The sequence below is a fragment of the Alexandromys fortis genome, unplaced genomic scaffold (genome assembly GCF_014885135.2).
Source record: "Alexandromys fortis isolate MF-2015 unplaced genomic scaffold, M_Fortis_MF-2015_v1.1 scaffold_172, whole genome shotgun sequence".
Lineage (NCBI taxonomy): Eukaryota > Metazoa > Chordata > Mammalia > Rodentia > Cricetidae > Alexandromys > Alexandromys fortis.
Window position 1 is genome coordinate 68,995 of NW_026068061.1, and position 16,947 is coordinate 85,941.

At 45.1% G+C, this 16,947-nt stretch overlaps 1 protein-coding gene across 1 annotated transcript in view; it reads left to right on the forward strand.

Annotated features, from left to right (window-relative positions):
* Smad9 (SMAD family member 9) overlaps window positions 1–16,947 on the forward strand; it is a 35,989-nt gene that overhangs the window by 473 nt on the left and 18,569 nt on the right. The gene's annotated exons all lie outside the window — the stretch shown is intronic.

Below are 16,947 nucleotides of genomic sequence, written 5' to 3' on the forward strand. Positions count from 1 at the left end.
TGGGGCTTGGCTTTCCGTGGAGCACGGGTGGCGTGTGTAGTGTGCAAGGGCTCCGGGGCTGTCTGGGCACCTAGGACTCATCCCGGGAGACGCGTGGCCCGGGGCGTGGGCAGGGATGCGGGATGCTCGTGGGCCGAGTGCAGAAGGATGCACAATGTCTTGCACCCAGGGACAGGAGCCTTGGAACCCAGCTCGGGAAAGTAGCCCTTTCCTGGGGGGTGGGGACAGTAGAGGGGCGAGTGTGAGTGTATGTAAGGTAGTCTGGGGGAGATTTTAATACTCCAGGGCGCCCTTGGTCACGAAGGCTTATTTCATACTCCTGTAATTTTTTTTTCTTCTCTGCTTACCTTTGAGGCACACACAGTGAGAGAGAGAGAAAAAAAAGTTAGGAATGTTAAGTGTCTGCAGCTAGCGTTTGGGTTGTGTTTGTCTTCTCCCGGGCCTACCATTGGGTGCCAGCGCTGCGCAGACGGGAGGGGGCGAGGTGGGGACAGATGCAGGCGACTGACTGACGCCGGCCTTGTGATGGGGAGGAGGAGCATGGGGAGCCTTCTTTTGGGTAGCTAATCGCCACACGTCTTCTTACTCCTTCTCTTCCCTCTCTCCCTCCGACCGTGGCAATTGAAAATGATAGTTTTGAGGTCCTCCGTTGGGGGTATTTCTTGGCTAGAACTGGTAATCTTGAGAAATAACCTACAAATGATGTGGCTCTCGTTTTGGAAACAAATTGTATGTAATTCGGCTGAATGCACGGCACGGAACACTAGGAATTACTTTTAGTGGACCCAGTTTACAATGACGGTGTGGTGGCTTGCTGGTTTCCTGTAAAAATTTAGCTAGCAGGGAGAGAAGAGGATAGCGGTAAGGTCTTTGGCCCTTTAATGATGCCCCTTCCTAGGCAGTTCCTTGGGAATATTTGTGGTCGTGACATGTCCTAGCATGCCTGTCAATGAGAGGGAATGCCCTAGGAGGTTTGCATTTAGAAACTGTTCATCTATATTTAAAAGGGAAGTAAAAATACAGCCCAAACACTCTACAGCAACTGACCAGGATCCAATGCTCTGCTTGTAGGAAGTCTGGGGCACAAGATGTTGGCTCACTTTCAAGTCTCTGTGGTTGGTAATCCAAGGACATCACAGATAAGAAACCGGTGTGGTAGTTTATAAACAAGGAACATTTAAAATACGATAAGACTACCGAAGCGTCAAATAATATTTCTGCAAATAACTTCTAGTGGTAAGGCTCCTTCATGGAAAGGCAGCTTCCTGCAAGCCGGCCTTTGCTGGATCTGTCCTGACACTGCCAGCCCCCACTTTTAAGCTTGAGCAGCTGGCTTTGTCAGGGTGCCCCCCCCCCCCCCCGCCCCCAGGTTTGAGCTATGCTTAGGAGAATGCCTGCAAAGTCTAGACCCAGCTAGTTCACTGACCAGTAGTGGGTTCTAAAAAAATCAATGACAAATTAAAGTTAACCCCTTAAACACTTGCCAGGCCTTTGAAGCACGAGACACTTGGTGTTTTCTTTATCAAATATTTTCCTCCTATTTTACATATTTCATAGTTAATGAGCAAATCACCAGTATCAGATACTGCGTCTCTGATGACCTAAGATGTAGGAAGAAAAGCATTTCCATTCTGTTTTATAGGAAACTTTACAGATATCGAAGCCCTGAATGAGGGGTAAATTTGCGTATCCTTTCGGATCGTGTGGTCAAATTGGAGGGAGAGTGGAAAAACAAACAAACAAGAAAACCCCAAGAAATTATTTTTTCACATAAATAAAACAATTTGATATCAGTTCCACAGATAAATTGAATTCTGGTGAATGAGAGCGCACTGTATTTTGCCCAGTTGGAGAGAGACGGCCACCGTATTATTAAGGCAGCTGATGGTATATGACCTTCCCTCTACTACAAGAAAACAGTTTCATCATGGGCTGCTTTAATACTCTCTAAATCATACTTATCCAGGGGTATGCCCCGGCGGTGGGAAGGTCAGGGTTAGAAGTGTTCTTGGTTTTTATTTTTCAAAACCTATGACGTTAAGTCCTAACATTTTCAACAAAAGCTTAGAGCAGACTCCTGTTTATTTCTGTGAGCACTTTTAGGGACTCAGGAGCAGGGGCGTAGGCAGAGTAAAGCAAAAGCTGGTTGTAGGTTGAAAGTATGAATCTCCTCAAATTGTTGTACTTCTACACGGGTGGGTTTGTATTCCCTTTGTGGCCATTGCTAGTGAATTAGAACGCCGTCCTAAACCCAGGGTGGCACACGCATGCATCCTGCATTTTGGCGGTGTGAGCAGGCAGTGTGTGCTATGTGAACCTGGCGAATGTCTGTGTAAGAATAGGGACGGAGTTAAAATGAACAAATACACCCTGGCAACGAACTAGCCCTTAAAGGCGAATGTTCCTCTAAAGCAGGTCTGTGCCAGCTGAGATCGTTAGGATGTAAAGATTAATTGCCAGCATTAGATGTCATCGGGGCTGTGAAAACCGTATTCATCTTGATGCCTCTTCACCTTGGTAGCACCTGAGCCCCGGGACCCCTTGTCTGACTCACAGGGGGTGTCCTCTTCCAGGCTTACTGTCTCACTGCAGATTCAAGAGTGAGTTATGGCTCTGCGTGCACCCCTAGGCTTCCCTCTCATCTGCCAGTGTCTTGAGCTTAGGCTCAGGCCCAGGATGCCTTTCCCTCTGTGGACTCTGCTCTTGTGCTACCTCCAGGGGCTTTGCTCGGCTCTCCTCTCCGCGGTGGTGGGCGTGTCTTTCTAGGAGCCCTTTGCATCTCCTGCTTTGCTTACTGTTATTTCTCCCCCTCAGGTGATCCTTACAGGAGGGGACCCTGTCTCCTGTACCCTTCTTGTCCCTCTACTGCTGACGGCAGTGCTCGGCTCAGCCTTCAGTCAATAAGTAGTAATTAAATGAAAAACTCTCTTGATTGAACCCGTGGTCCCTTCTGAAATAAAATCTATAAAAGCACTTCACCCATAAACTAGGTCGATCTTTCGAGAAGCCGGTGTTGAAGTGGTGAGCGTCAGCCCAGACGGGGAAGCAGTCTGAGCTCAACTCACCGCCCCCCCGCCCCGTGGCCCCCTCCATGTCTTTCCCCCCAAGAATGCCGTAGCTGAGTGTCCCCCATGTATTCTCCCGCCCCCCCCCAGGAATGCCGTATCTAAGCGTTGTAGTCAGGAAAACTCCATAATAACTCTTACTGCATTAACAATTTTCCATATATTATTCAGTAATTTTTAAAAAAGAATCCAGGTTTTAATACAATGCAACCACTAATATAAAACTCTAATATGATTTTAATGAAAAATTGCCAACACAATCCACTGATGGCCCCTCTCTCCAAAGCCACATCAAAATTGCCGATGTCTTAGTGTGTATTTGATTGGAGCTCTTGGCCTTGTTAGAACTGGATGCTAAAGGGTCTTTCATATCCACCAAGTTCTGATCAGCAAACCCAAACAGTTACTGCACGGCGGTGGGAGAACAGGAATCTGCTTAAATGTCGGGCCTAAAAGACACATTTAATTGTACATTTTTAATTGGAAAAGCCCCAATTACCTCCCAGTCAACTTCACACGAATCCAAGAGAGTGTGCATTTTAAAATTTAAATCCAGTTTGCTGTAAATCAGAGGTCCTGGATATTGAGAGAGGGATTGTGGATGTGCCCAGGACGAGAGCTGCAGCCCTTCAGAGGTCGCGACAGGGAAAGCCGTGTGCTTCTCTGCCCTTGTTCTGAAGCCCATATTTAGTTTAAAGAGAACGAGTGTAACCCATGAGATAAATGCCAAGGTGATTTACATAGCTCTGTTGTTTTTCTAATCATTTTGAGTTGCCAATAAAAATGTTAAATATGAAATTTTCTCTCTCTTTCTTCTCTCTCTCTCTCTCTCCTCTGTTTGCCTCTCCTCCCCTCTCCATCAAATTCACTGTATTTTTTTTCTTTTCGTCGGTTTCCCTCTCTGCCTCACTCTCTGCCTTGCTTTCTTCTCTTCTCTGTCTCTCATCTGTTTTTGTCTCTCTGCCCCTCTCTGCCTCCTCCCTCTCCCATATCCCCCTCTCGCAGTTATTTGAGAATTTCATACATGTGATTCGATCATATTCATCCCTCCCCAACCCTGCTCAGACCACCCCCTCACCTCTCTACCCACCCAACTTTGTGTCCTCGTTGTCTTTTTAACCCATCATCTCCAGTTTGTGCTGGACGCGTGGCCTCCACTGGAGTGGATGGACCTATGGAGGGCCACACCTTTAAAAAAAACTGACTGGTCCTCTCCTGAATCTGTGTATCAGCTGCCAATCAAGATCTCCTCAGCCCCCTTCTCCTTTCCATGCAGGGATTTTTTTTTTAAAATAGTGTTTTGCCATGTGTCCCAGGCTGGCCTCACATTTACAGCGATCCTCCTGCCTCAGCCTTTCAAGTGTGTGCCACCAGATAAGGCTGAAGTGTGGTTAGCATCTGATCACTTACAAGACCGTAAGTGCCGGTGACTGTTCACAGGGGGTTTGGAGATGTAGGAACACTAGCGGAACAAGGGCTTAAACTTACTGATTCAGAAGGGCTTTCTAGACAGAGGGGATCTTTTGCCTCCAAACCCCAGCCTTCATCCGTAGACTATCTCCCTCTACACGGCCTAGTGCTTTTGCCTTGAACCGCCCCCCCCCCCCCGAAGCCTGTTCTGGGCTGAGTTGCATATATGTTTCATGTGCTGTGGAGAGTGCAGAGCAGATGTGCAGAACTTTCTTAAGGCATGCTTATGTGTGATGCATGTTCCACCGAAGCCTTGTTTCTTACACTGTGGGAGCTAATGTTGTCTGCCTGCGCAGCGCCATCCTTCAGAAAACAATGACGACCCAGACGAGGATTCGGAGCCTACCTATGTTCTGCTTTGTGCTAGGATATTTGGCCTCTCTCATTCACACTTCATTATATATTAATGAGTTCATCTTTTTGTTTGCTGAGACTCAGAGAGGAATGAGTTGGCATTTAGGGGGAGCAGGGAAAGGGCAGGGAATTTTAAAGCTAGGACGTCTGTACAGCCGGGGCAGTGTGAGGCTTAAAAGGGTAGGGAGGGAGGCGAGCCTCTAGAAGTAGATTGTTGGGTATTTGGCTTGGCATTAGCAGAGTACAAGATCCCTGGGTCACAGCAGGGTCTTAGACTGGCCGAGGAAATACCTCAATAACTATCTGGCCTGTTGGATGTCACAGAACGTATTTGTAAGGGGGATCACCAGTGACGAGTGACTACCAGGAGTGATGACTGGCAATGGCAGGGAAGACAGTGCGGAGCCCAAACCGGCAGCCGTGAAAAAGCACCACGAGAGAATATGCCACGTGCACAAGATTTTAGGTCCCACGAGCCTGTCTCTTGACATGTTTTTGTCACCCTTCTCTGTTGTCTAGTGGCAGCTGAGCGTCATTCTCAGGAGTGTGAATTGGCTCAGGCGTTGGTCATATACAAAGCTCTGAGGACGTGAATGCTTCCCTATGGCCTGTTGACTAATCGCATGTTTGCTCAAACTGGCCACCAGGTGCTGGCTGTGTTTGTGAACAGCTGGCGCCTGAATGTTCAGAGACGTGGCCGTCTCATTGCTTTTTATTGTGATTATATCTAAGCCACTGGTAAAATATTCTGTATAAAGGGTCTGGTTTTTGAAAAAAAAAAAAAAACCCAACAGATTTTTTTTGTGTTGATTTTTAAATGTGAGGATTTTGTAGATGCAGCTTCCGCATGCCTGCCTGTGGTGTGTGTGTGGGGGGCGGGTAGTGTGCTTCTGCATGCCAGTGTGTGGGGTGGGGGGGTAGTGTTGATACTTTTCAACTTCATTTACCCTGTAACTACTGAATCCAAATTGCTTATGAGACACCGCCCCGCGCCCAACCAGGCAGGGGATGGGGACATTCCACAAAATAAGAAACAACATAATAAATAAAATTCTGGGCTCTACAGACAAGTTCACAAGGCGCGAAGGAGAGCATAAAGGCAGATGCCAGGATAGTACTCCAGGGAAGCTGTGGACCCAGAGTGGAGACCAGGCCTGGGCTAGGACCTGGTCAGAGAGGCCTTATTTCTGTCAATCAATCAATCATCTGTCTGTCTGTCTATCAGTCAAATCATCTACCTACCTACCTACCTACCATTTATCTATCATCTATCTACCAATTATCTATCTATCTATCTATCTATCTATCTATCTATCTATCTATCTACCAATTGTCTGTTTGTCTGTCTGTCTGTCTATCTATGCAGTGGGCAGCAGTCAATGTCGAGATGTAGGAATTATCAAAGTGCTGAGAATAAGGGACTGAGGGCTCAGCTCTGAGCAGTACATCCATATTTAACCCCCTACCCTACCACACCAAGGCTCAAGGACCATCAGGGAGAGAATATAAGATCACAGGATGGGGCAGAGTGCTGTAAAAGTCTGGTTTTCTAGAAATGACATGACTATTGGACTCAGGAGCCCATGGAGTCTGCGGTGCATAAGGTCAAGCCCACTGAAATCCCAGCGTGGATAGAGTAGATGATCTCAGAGCCCCAGCCCTTACTAAAGAGCTACAGGCAGTGGATAGTTCCTGAGGGAAGGAGAAGTGTTCATTTTAGGGAATGTGGCCACTCCTGGATTCCCATGCTCCAGCGAATGACCCCATACCCATGAACTTGTGGGCAGCACTAGCAGTGTTTAGTGGGTTATGTTAAAAAGATCCAGAGTTAAAAGCAGATATGTTATGAGGCATGTTGGAGGGGAAGTGGAGGGCATATGTGATCTTATTCCTTTGTCTCTATGTGTGAAATTACAAGAATAAAGAAAAATGTTAAGGATAGTAACAGGGCTGAAGAGAAGGCTCAGTGGTTAAGAGCTCTGGCTGCTCTTAACCAAGGACCTGGCTTCAATTCCCAGCAACCACTTGGCAGCTCAAAACTCATCAGTAACTCCAGTTTCAGGGGAATCTGATGCCCTCTTCTGGATTCTGTGGGCACTGCATGCATGTGGTGCACAGATACACAAGCAGGCCAACATTTGTACACGTAAAGTAGAAATAAACGAAAATTGTTATAATCCCAGACAGTGAGGTTCATTAATGCCCTGTCCAGCTGCGGTCTGTTTGGGTTTCTTTCTATTGTTCTTGGGTAGAACTTCATCGCTGTGTATGAGTTCTCAGCCCCTCAAGGTTCGAGAATATAAATACGAATAAACTAGAAGGTCTGGAAAGAAGAGAGATTTTTGTAGAAATCCCTGTAAGAATGTCAGGACTCTGAGGCAGGGGGATGGTGTGGTTCACTGCTTCTTTCTGGAGGTCACTATGGTTTGTTGCCGTGACCTCTACTCTCTCAAGAGTGAGTTTGAATATCCTGCAGGGAGGTTTGAAGCATACTGCTCCAGGCGTCTGGCCAGGCGTCTCTGCTGACAGCTGGATAAAGTTCTTTCATCTGCGCCCATAGATGCCTCCTAGTTGGCCTCCTTGGGACGACTAAAAGATTGCAGAGTTTAGGAACTACATCTCATCTTGAGCCCCTCAGCCCTAGTAGAGGCGCAGGTCATCCTTGATCGCCCAAGTTTAGGTTCTGCCTTCATCTCCCTTCTTCATCTTTTCTAGTGGCTTAGGGGTGTGGGCTGTAGTGGGGAGAAGGATACAGGGATTCAGGGCTAATCCTTAGACAAGGAAGAACTATTTAAATTTAACCTGTGGGCAAAAGGAGAACATTCAAGGGGTTGGACTAGGAAGGCTGCCTAGGGGGACAGGGAAGACCGTTTGAGGTGATGCCACGTTTCTGATGGCCATACGGACACCAGCGGGTCAGGTGTTCTGACAGTGGTGCGCCACCACTTCTGAGCTTCCCAGGATAGCGTCCATCACATGGCTTATTAGTGAATCGTGTGTTTGAGTCAACACGTCACTCTGATGCCAGGCTGGTCTTGAAATCGCTATCTTCCTGTTTCAGACTCCCAAGCGCTAGGATTCTAGGCACATATTATCTCATGTGCGTTATTAATGTTTCCGTCGCCCTTCAGGCGGCCAGGAAACTCAACACACACATACACATCTGTTTAAAGACATTAAAAATCCTATTTATAGCCACTTAAGCCTTTACAAGGATTCACGTTCAAGTTAGTATTCTGTATAATACCTCTTGAAACAGATAAAGTGTTAAATGCAAATGCCCAAAAGTAATTGTATGTGTTATGTAAGTCTGCCTTTTAAAGAAATTTATTGTATGAAACTAGCAAAGCCACAAGTTTTAGGGTGGACGCTGAACTGCTTACATGAGATTTAATGAAGCAATGGTTCGTGTCATTGATAAAACTGGACTTAGATTTTCGCACCCCGCATGCCAGGTGGTGACTTTGAGGAGACTCCCAGCCTTTAACAAAGACAGGGGTGAAGATGCTGTGGGAACCCAGTGGGTAGGAGGGAAGCTCGCTGCTGCTGCTGCTGCCGCCTCTGCCGCTGCCACCACCTGAAGGCCACAGGGGAGGGTTTCCAGGAAGCTGACTTCCTGGAGGAGGAGCAGAGGGTGCCAGGAGGTCAGAAGAGCTTTCGAAGCTAAAAAAAAAACATCAGTGCACATTTGGCTTCACTGTGTTTGTTAGAAAATACGTAAAGTAGATAGTTCAGAATAAAAATCGGGGTCGGGGAGCAATCAGTGCAAACGTAGCCCTTTCAATCCCAACCTAAAGAAACCGTGGTGATCCCGTTGTGCTGGCAAGGCGCAGCAAAGGGTCACGTGGTCTGCAGGCAGCGCTGCTGTGGATGAGAATGGAATCCGCTGAGGGGTCCAAACATTAGGAGAATGCAGGAACAGTTAGTTGCACGGGACATCGGAATTTGGTGCCCTCCTGAATGTGGGGTCGGAGAAAGGAAGACAGTGTGGTTTGTACATGAGTGACCGGGACTTACTGGCTCCGCACGTGTTCCAGCTCAGCACCCGGCAAAGGGTGGCCAAGCTGCAGCAGGGGCACACTTCATACCCGGCCTCTGCAAGGGGATCTCCCGCTTCCTCTCTCAGTCTACTGCTCAGCAGGCTTAGAGGTCACTGGACAACTTCATTAAACCAAGCATTAAAATAATCGCAGTACCTATATAAGTAAAAACAAATAAAAATTTATCTATCTATCTATCTATCTATCTATTTATCTATTTATTTTGGTTTTTCAGGACAGGGTTTCTCTATAGCTTTGGAGCCTGTCTTGGAACTAGCTCTTGTAGACCAGCCTGGTCTTGAACTCACAAAGTTCCCCATGCCTCTGCCTCCCGAGTGCTGAATTAAAGGCATGCGCCACCACCGCCAGGCTAAAGTGTGTTTCTAAATGAGCTTCAAATATTCTTGTACTTAATTGTGTAGTGTAATGTAAATTGGGTTGAACCCATAATTATATTCCGGTGGTCTGCTCTGTTGTCCTATTTCAGGAGAGACCATAGAATCAGTTGTATGAAAGAATGAAGTTCAGACTGTGTGGATCTTCCCATCATGTTTTGGAGGTTCTGAAATATTATTGGCAACCGTAAACATCAACTGTTCCTCCAAGAAGAAATGTGTATTTCTGCCCTCCACCCCGCCTGAATCCATACAGTTGTCTTAGGGATGTTCTTAGTATATTATTTTAACTGGAAAACATTTTAAAAAGATTTATTTTCTATGGGTATGACTGTTTGCCTACATGTATGTCTGTGCACCACGTGCATGCAGTTCCTATGGAGACAAGAAGAGGGCATTGGTGCCCCTGGAACAGGAGTTATGGACAGTTTGAGCTGACAGGTGGATGCTGGGTACCCAGCCTAAGTCCTCCGCCAGAGCCATCTTTCCAACCCTGGTTGAAATTTTAGAGTTTGCACCATAAGGCAAAACTGATACGGAGAAGAAAAGGCTGAGCATTATTGACTGAGGCTGTATAAAGTTGCTGCCAGTCGGTTCTGAGATAGAAAGCAGGTCTCATTAAAAAAAATGACTCTCTCTGGGGTTCAGTGCGCAATTCCTCCTTCCCTCGGTGTTGAAGCAAATGTTATTTTTAAAACGGTACTTTGCTCTAAACCCCAAACCACTGCCCTCAGAGGAAATTGATATGTTTACATGAATCTGCATTTAGTGGAGGAAAGGCTCTGAAGGGCAGGCAGAGAGCCAGGGCTCCCGAGCTGGGCTGTCCTTCAGAGAGCAGCTTTGAGAGGGATTAGCCCACAGGACCGGTTATCTAGAAGATTCCTCAGCATTTTACGTCACCGGCTATTCAAATTTCTACGAAACCATGACACGTTATTTTACAAGAATTAATATTGATTAAAAACCATTTCTAATTCTGGCAGAGAAAGGGAGAGAAAAGACCTTGAAGGGTAACAGAGCATATCGTTTGACACTTGGAATGGACTCTTTCTTTTTCATGATAAAAAAAATATACGTTTACCGGGGGCTGGAGAGATGGCTCAGTGGTTAAGAGCACTGGCTGCTCTTCCAGAGGTCCTGAGTTTGATTCCCAGCAACCACATGGTGGCTGACAACCATCTGTAATGAGGTCTGGCACACTCCTCTGGCGTGCGGGCATACATGGAGGCAGAATGTTGTATACTTAATAAATAAATAAATCATAAAAAATATACGTTTACCATTTAGCCATTTTTGAGTTTAAACTTGGTGGCCTTAAGCATACTCATACAGTGAACCCGTCGCCACTGCCCATCTTCAGAACGTTTCATCTCAAACTAAACTTCGATGCCCTTTGAGCAGTGGCTCCCATTCCCCTTCCGTCCCCCTCGGGTCACCTCCCTTCTGTGTACTGTCTTGATGAATCTGTAGATATTCCACACGAGTTGACTCCTTAGCATCCTTTGTGTCTGCTTCACAATGCTAAGCAATGTTTCCAAGGTTCCTCCACATTGCACAGCCTGCCTCTTCCCTGCTTGTGACTGCAAAATAGATACCTCCAGGGTGTGCGCCACCTCTGTTTACCCGTTCGTCTCTTGATGGACATTCATTGGTTTCCACCTCTCAGCCATTGTGAATCCACCTGCCATGAACTCCAAGTGCTTGCTTTTGACTTAGGGTGCACACCTAGGATCGGTTGTCATATGGTAACTCCGTGAACAACGACTAAGCTTGTCTGTGATAGCCAAGTTGTTTTCCATTCCCACCCACAGGGCTGAAGCTTCTGAGCCCCAGCTCACTCGGGCACTTTCCATTTTGTTGGTAGTGGCAGTTCTGACAGGGGGAAGCCACCCCTTTCTGTGTTTTGATTGTGTCTTCCCAGTGATGCTGATGTATCTTGGGCTCATTTGTCACCTTGTATCCTTCTTGAAGAAATGTGTATTTAAAGATAGGAGTGATAGGCAGAGGGACCTGCCAAGTTCCAGTTATCTGAGAGTCTGAGGGTCATTTAAATCTATGAGTTCAAGGCCAGCCTAGTCAACAAAAAGACTCTGATTCAAAAGAAAACAAGGAAGGAAGCGGGAGGGGAAGAAAAGAAAGGGAATAAATGTTTAAGTGCTTTCTCCACTTTTGCTTTGTTTTTTTTTTTTTTTTTTTTTTTTTTTTTTTTTTTTTTTTTTTTTTTTTTTTTTTTTTTTTTTTTTTTTTTTTTTTTTTTTCTAGACAAGGTCTCACCATGTAGCCCTGACTGTCCTGGAACGCTCTTTGTAGACCAGTCTAGCCTTGAATTCACAGACTGCCTCTCTTCCCAGCAGCAGCAAGAATTTTTAAAACCTGGTTTCATTTCTTCTTGTGAAGTATTGATATATTGGGTAGTTTTTCTGAAAGTCCAATTGAAAACACCCCCAAACCCAAAGACAGCCAAAAACAAATTATCAGACATAATTAAGTAGGACCATTAGCAGTGATAGATTTTGGAAAGAATAGGTTAAGGGCGGGGGGCAGTAATAAGAGCAAGGTTGAGGGGCTGGAGAGATGGCTCAGTGGTTAAGAACATTGCCTACTCTTCCAAAGGTCCTGAGTTCAATTCCCAGCAATCACATGGTGGCTCACAACCATCTGCAATGAGGTCTGGTGCCCTCTTCTGGCCTGCAGACATACACACAGACAGAATATTGTATGCATAATAAATAAATAAATTTTAAAAAAAGGTTGAACCAACTGCCACTGAAGAATAAGTCTCTATGAGGGCTTCCTCAGCTCGACTCTGTTGACTGTAAGATCCAGATCATTCCTGTTTAGGGGCTGTCCTCTGCATCATAGAGCATTTAATAGGATCCTTGGCTTCTAGCCAATAGATAGATCCCAGGGACATCTTCCTTCCCTAGTTGTGACAACTAAGATGTCTTCAGCTGCCAACTCTCGCCTCAGAAGCAAAACAAAACCCCAAACAACAACAACAACAACAAACTGTTGTCCTCCCTCCTTAGGAACGGAGACACGTGTGGTGAGAGGAGCTGGGTTATCATAGCAGCTGGCAACAAAGGTGTCCAAACAAGGGGCTCCAGTGTAAAGAATATGCCAGAACCAGCTGTAATATTTTTGAGCATCCATTGTGTCTTGACACCAACAGTTGGTGTTGTCATTACGTCAGTGATTATGTACATGGGTTGAATGCTACCGGTGGGTAAGATAATCACCGCCCATAAAAAGCTTGACACAGGAATGTGTGCTGGATACACAGCATCTGGGAATGCCACAAAGGCCTGTGATATCTGAGCTGGCTTGGAAGGGTGTCCATTGCAGTGGGTTTCGCAGACACTCACTGACATTTAGTTGTTGAGAGGAAGATCAAACCTGAAGCAAAATTCTGTGCACAAGGGACTCAGAGTCTCTGGCTGAGGTGATCGCATGGGACGATTATACATTTCCCTGAGGATTAAGTAGAGTGGTTAGTGCCGGTAATCCCGGAATAACGCAATTTAGAGAATCTGTATACACTTCATACATTGTTTGACATCGTCACCAGGGCCATGAGGTGCAGAGAGGATTCCCATCACCGTCAGATTCCTGTCTGGTTATGTAGACGATGCATTGATGATTTGCAAAGTTGTGCAGTAAGAGACATGTTTGCATCCTCTGGTCAGCAATTTCTTTATTGCCCTGAAGTAGCTGTGTTGGAATGGAACCTAGAAACAGATGGCACCATATGGCTCCATTTGTGGGGTGGCAATAGATTGCTTAATGTCACAGCAGCAATGTTTGCTGTTATGAAAAAAAAAAACTACAGTTGTTCAGTGGCAGTTTTCATAAAATACATGAATTATTAATGACATGTGTCAGACTACCAAAATTATTTACATTTGAAATTCTCTGCGCTGAGAAACACATGCATGGAGACTGCAGATGAATGCATTGCAGCTCACCACGGACAGCCGTGGCCCTTTCCTAACTGGAGTCTGTTCTTTGGAGCAACAGCAGGGTTCAGTCACTGCCTGGTTATGAGTTCAACTGAAACTGACAAAAGTGTTTACTGAAAATTCCGTTCAGAATTTTTTTTTCCCCGAAAGGTCATGCTAGTACTTGTATGTTTTCTGATAGGGCTATTCTTCGGACTCCTTAACGTGTAAAGCTCAAGACTTCATTTGGTGACAGATCTACGTAGGGAAAACTTTTCTTCCCGCATGCTGACTAACTTTCTAGATGTCCTAGATTCGTGGATGTCTTCCTGGTAAGGGGTCACGGGTCAGCCGTGACTTATTTTGGAAAGTAGTGGCCCTCCTTTGCCCTGGATGTCTCCGGCAAGAATGAAACCCTTCAAGCCTAATCTTTCAAGTCAGTGGTACAATCAAGCCTCATTATCTAGTACACACACACACACACACACACACACACACACACACACACACACTGCTGCTATCACCATCCTCAACCAAACCATCCCCAGCCTGGTTTACACCTCGCCCCCTCGGTGTGCTAATCTGGCTTGAGGAGGTACATTGCTTAGTTTTTGTTTTGTTTTGCTTTTTAATTTCTGGAATTCTTTACGGAAGGTGAGAGTGTCAAGAACAGGTTGTCTGCGTGGCAGGAATGTGGTGGGTGCAGGGAAGAGCAGGCAAGGATGAACTTAACAGGCAGAAGCCTTAGGATGGCACTTGGTGCCCTCTTAACCACATTGTTACCTCTGTTTCCAAAGAGATCCACTTTAGAAAACTGGCAGCCTGGAGGTGTCCGTCCCAGCTCTGGTCTGGGGAGTCAGGAAAGCTGTCCTTTGGGTGCCAGTTATAGACTGTGGGTACTCACAGGCTGAGAACAGTAAGGAAAAACCATTATTACTGAGCTGGCACGGAAGTCTAGATCTGGACTTAGTCAAATTCTCTTCAATGTGATATAACACCTTACAGAACCATAGAGAAGGACTGGCTAGTAGCTGCTGATGGCTGAGGTTCCGGTCCATGGAGGCTGAAAGGGCTGGTTCATCACAGCTGCTCACATCATGGCTCTCAGGAAGCAGAGAGACAGAGCCTCAGCTAAAGAGCTCCTCTTTTTTTTTTCTTTAATCCCATCTATGCCCCAACATGGAATGGTGCCACCACTCCGTGTGAGCATCCCTTGCTTTGCCAGTTCTCTCTGGATCCACCTCACAGACATGCGCAGACACGTGCTTTATTGATAGCCCAAGCACTTCTCCGTCCATTCAAGTTGAGAATCAAGATTAGTCATCTCAGATTATCTTCACTGCCACCTATATTTCAAATAACCAATAAAAGTTAAGCCTAACAACATGACTCCCCCTCCCCACATGGAACCACTTAATAGGGCCATAAGTAGACCACTGATGTCTGGATTATATTTTGATGTAATATTAAAAGCGTTGGAGTTTTACTGTATAGGAAATGCAGACATGATTCCTAGTTCTCAGTGGGATTAATGAATGAAGTGCTATGAATTACTTCAAAAGGCTTCAGAGATCATTTTAAGGGATTTTAATAAATAATAGTATATATTTGCTTTCAAAGAAATGTGTATTAGTGTGTATCTACATGCATGTATATGTAACATATGCATGTAATACCCATAGAGACCAGAAGAGGGCATCAGATCCTAGGGAACTGGAGTTACAGATGGTTGTGAGCAGGCATATGGGTGCTGGGAAATAAAGCTGCCCTCTGCAAGATAAGCAAGTGCTCTGAACGGCTGAACCATCCTTCCAGCTCCAGCAACACGTTTGATGGTACCATGCCAGGCAAAACAGCTACTCATTCTTTGAGGTACTTATTTTTCTCAGAAGACCAAAGTGGGAAAGAAATGAAGGTAAGTAAAATTTTAGTATGTTTATATGACTTCTGTTTTGACCTAAAAAAAAAAAAGAAAGAAAAGAAAAAGATCCTGAATTTTAAAAAATTGTTTATTTTATTTTGTTAAATCTCTGTCCTCTGTATTGTGGAACCATCCTCCGTGTTTGGGCTGAACCACAGAGAGAAGGGAAGTGGGGTAGTAGGAAGAGAAAGCAAAGTGTACATGTTTGCATTAGAGGGAAGCTCAGCTGCTCATAAACATTCAAGACTGCAAAACAGAATGTAGTCTGTCTGGACCGACCTACAGTGAGGAAAAAGTTGAGTTGCCCATGAAACCAGCCTTAGTATCTACTGAAAGAATGACAGAGATCTGCTTTCACATTTGAACTAAGATACTCTGCACGGGCATCATCTGATATTTAGAGTAATACAGCTTGTCTTGTTTCTGGAAGCCATGCTGGCAACAATTTTTACAAGGGGCTCATTGACTCCAGCAGTAAAATAATACTGCCTGCTTACACAAAAGCTAGAACAGTTGTAAAGTTCTCAGAGTTGTAAGGGTGGTGGTGTTTTGATGGGCAAAGCAGTTATAATATAGTGTCTTCAGCACTAATTTGATTTGTTCTACAGTCTGCTGACAATGGTCCTTCAGGACCCAAGGACAATCTCCAGGTGGTAAGATGGACGCTGTGTATTTTCAAGGTTAAAATTATATTTTGAAAGTAAAATGAGATCTCCTAATTCTTCTAACGGGCTTGCATTGATATGAACCAAACAATTAAATACCGCTTTGACAGTTAAAGTATGAAGTTTATTGTCAACTCAAAGGGCAGTAAAGACCTAGGAAGTCTATTGCCAACTCAAATGGCAGTATGGAAAGAAAGACCTAGGTAAGCATTTGTTGGATGGAAGGATATTTTATCTCTCAAAAAGCTGAATGGGTAACTGGTTTGGGGAGATGGACTCATACTTTTACACTCATTATGACTCACTTTGTAAAATAAATAATCTTTCCCGAGTTTATATTTGTGGTAAACCCAGATTTTCATGGGTTAGATTTGCTTGGAGTCAAGACACCTTCTGTTGCATAAGATCTGGTTTATTCTTCTTGGGGTTGCTAAGGTCCAGGATTTTTTCTAGGGCAATAGTTATTCACGAGTTTATAAACAATGAAGTAAAAATAGATTTCTAAGGGCCTCGAATTTGCAATTCATCGATCATTCATGTAGAAATACTTGGCCTGACTGCTTGCTGCCCTTGAGAATGTGGGATGTTTCCTAAACATGCTAAGCGTTATGGATATACCAGGGGGAGACAAAGACCTGCATTGTCAGGAATGTGAAGCCTATAAATTCGCTTGCATGTGAAATTTTCATCAACACACTCCATTATAAATCAAGTAGTACTTTTGAATCAGGTTTGAGTTAAGAGCCCCTGTCTGGGTTCTGCTATGAGTTAAAGGCATTGTGTTATTCTTCTGTTGAGTTTGGGCTATTTCGCTAAAAATTTCACATGTGTGTGTGTATGCATGTGGACACCGTGTCCACTTTATTTTATATGTATGAATGTTCTGCCTTAATGTATGTAAGTGCCCTTGTTGGCCAATTTCCGTGGAGGCCAAAAGAGGGTATCAGATACCCTGGAACTGGAGTTACAGATGGCTGTGAGCCTCTACGCAGGTGTTGGGAACTGAACCTGGAGCCTCTATAAGGGCAACAAGTGCTTTTAGCTGCTGATCTACCTCTCCAACTCCCTTATCTTCTCACTGAATCTGGCTCACTAATTT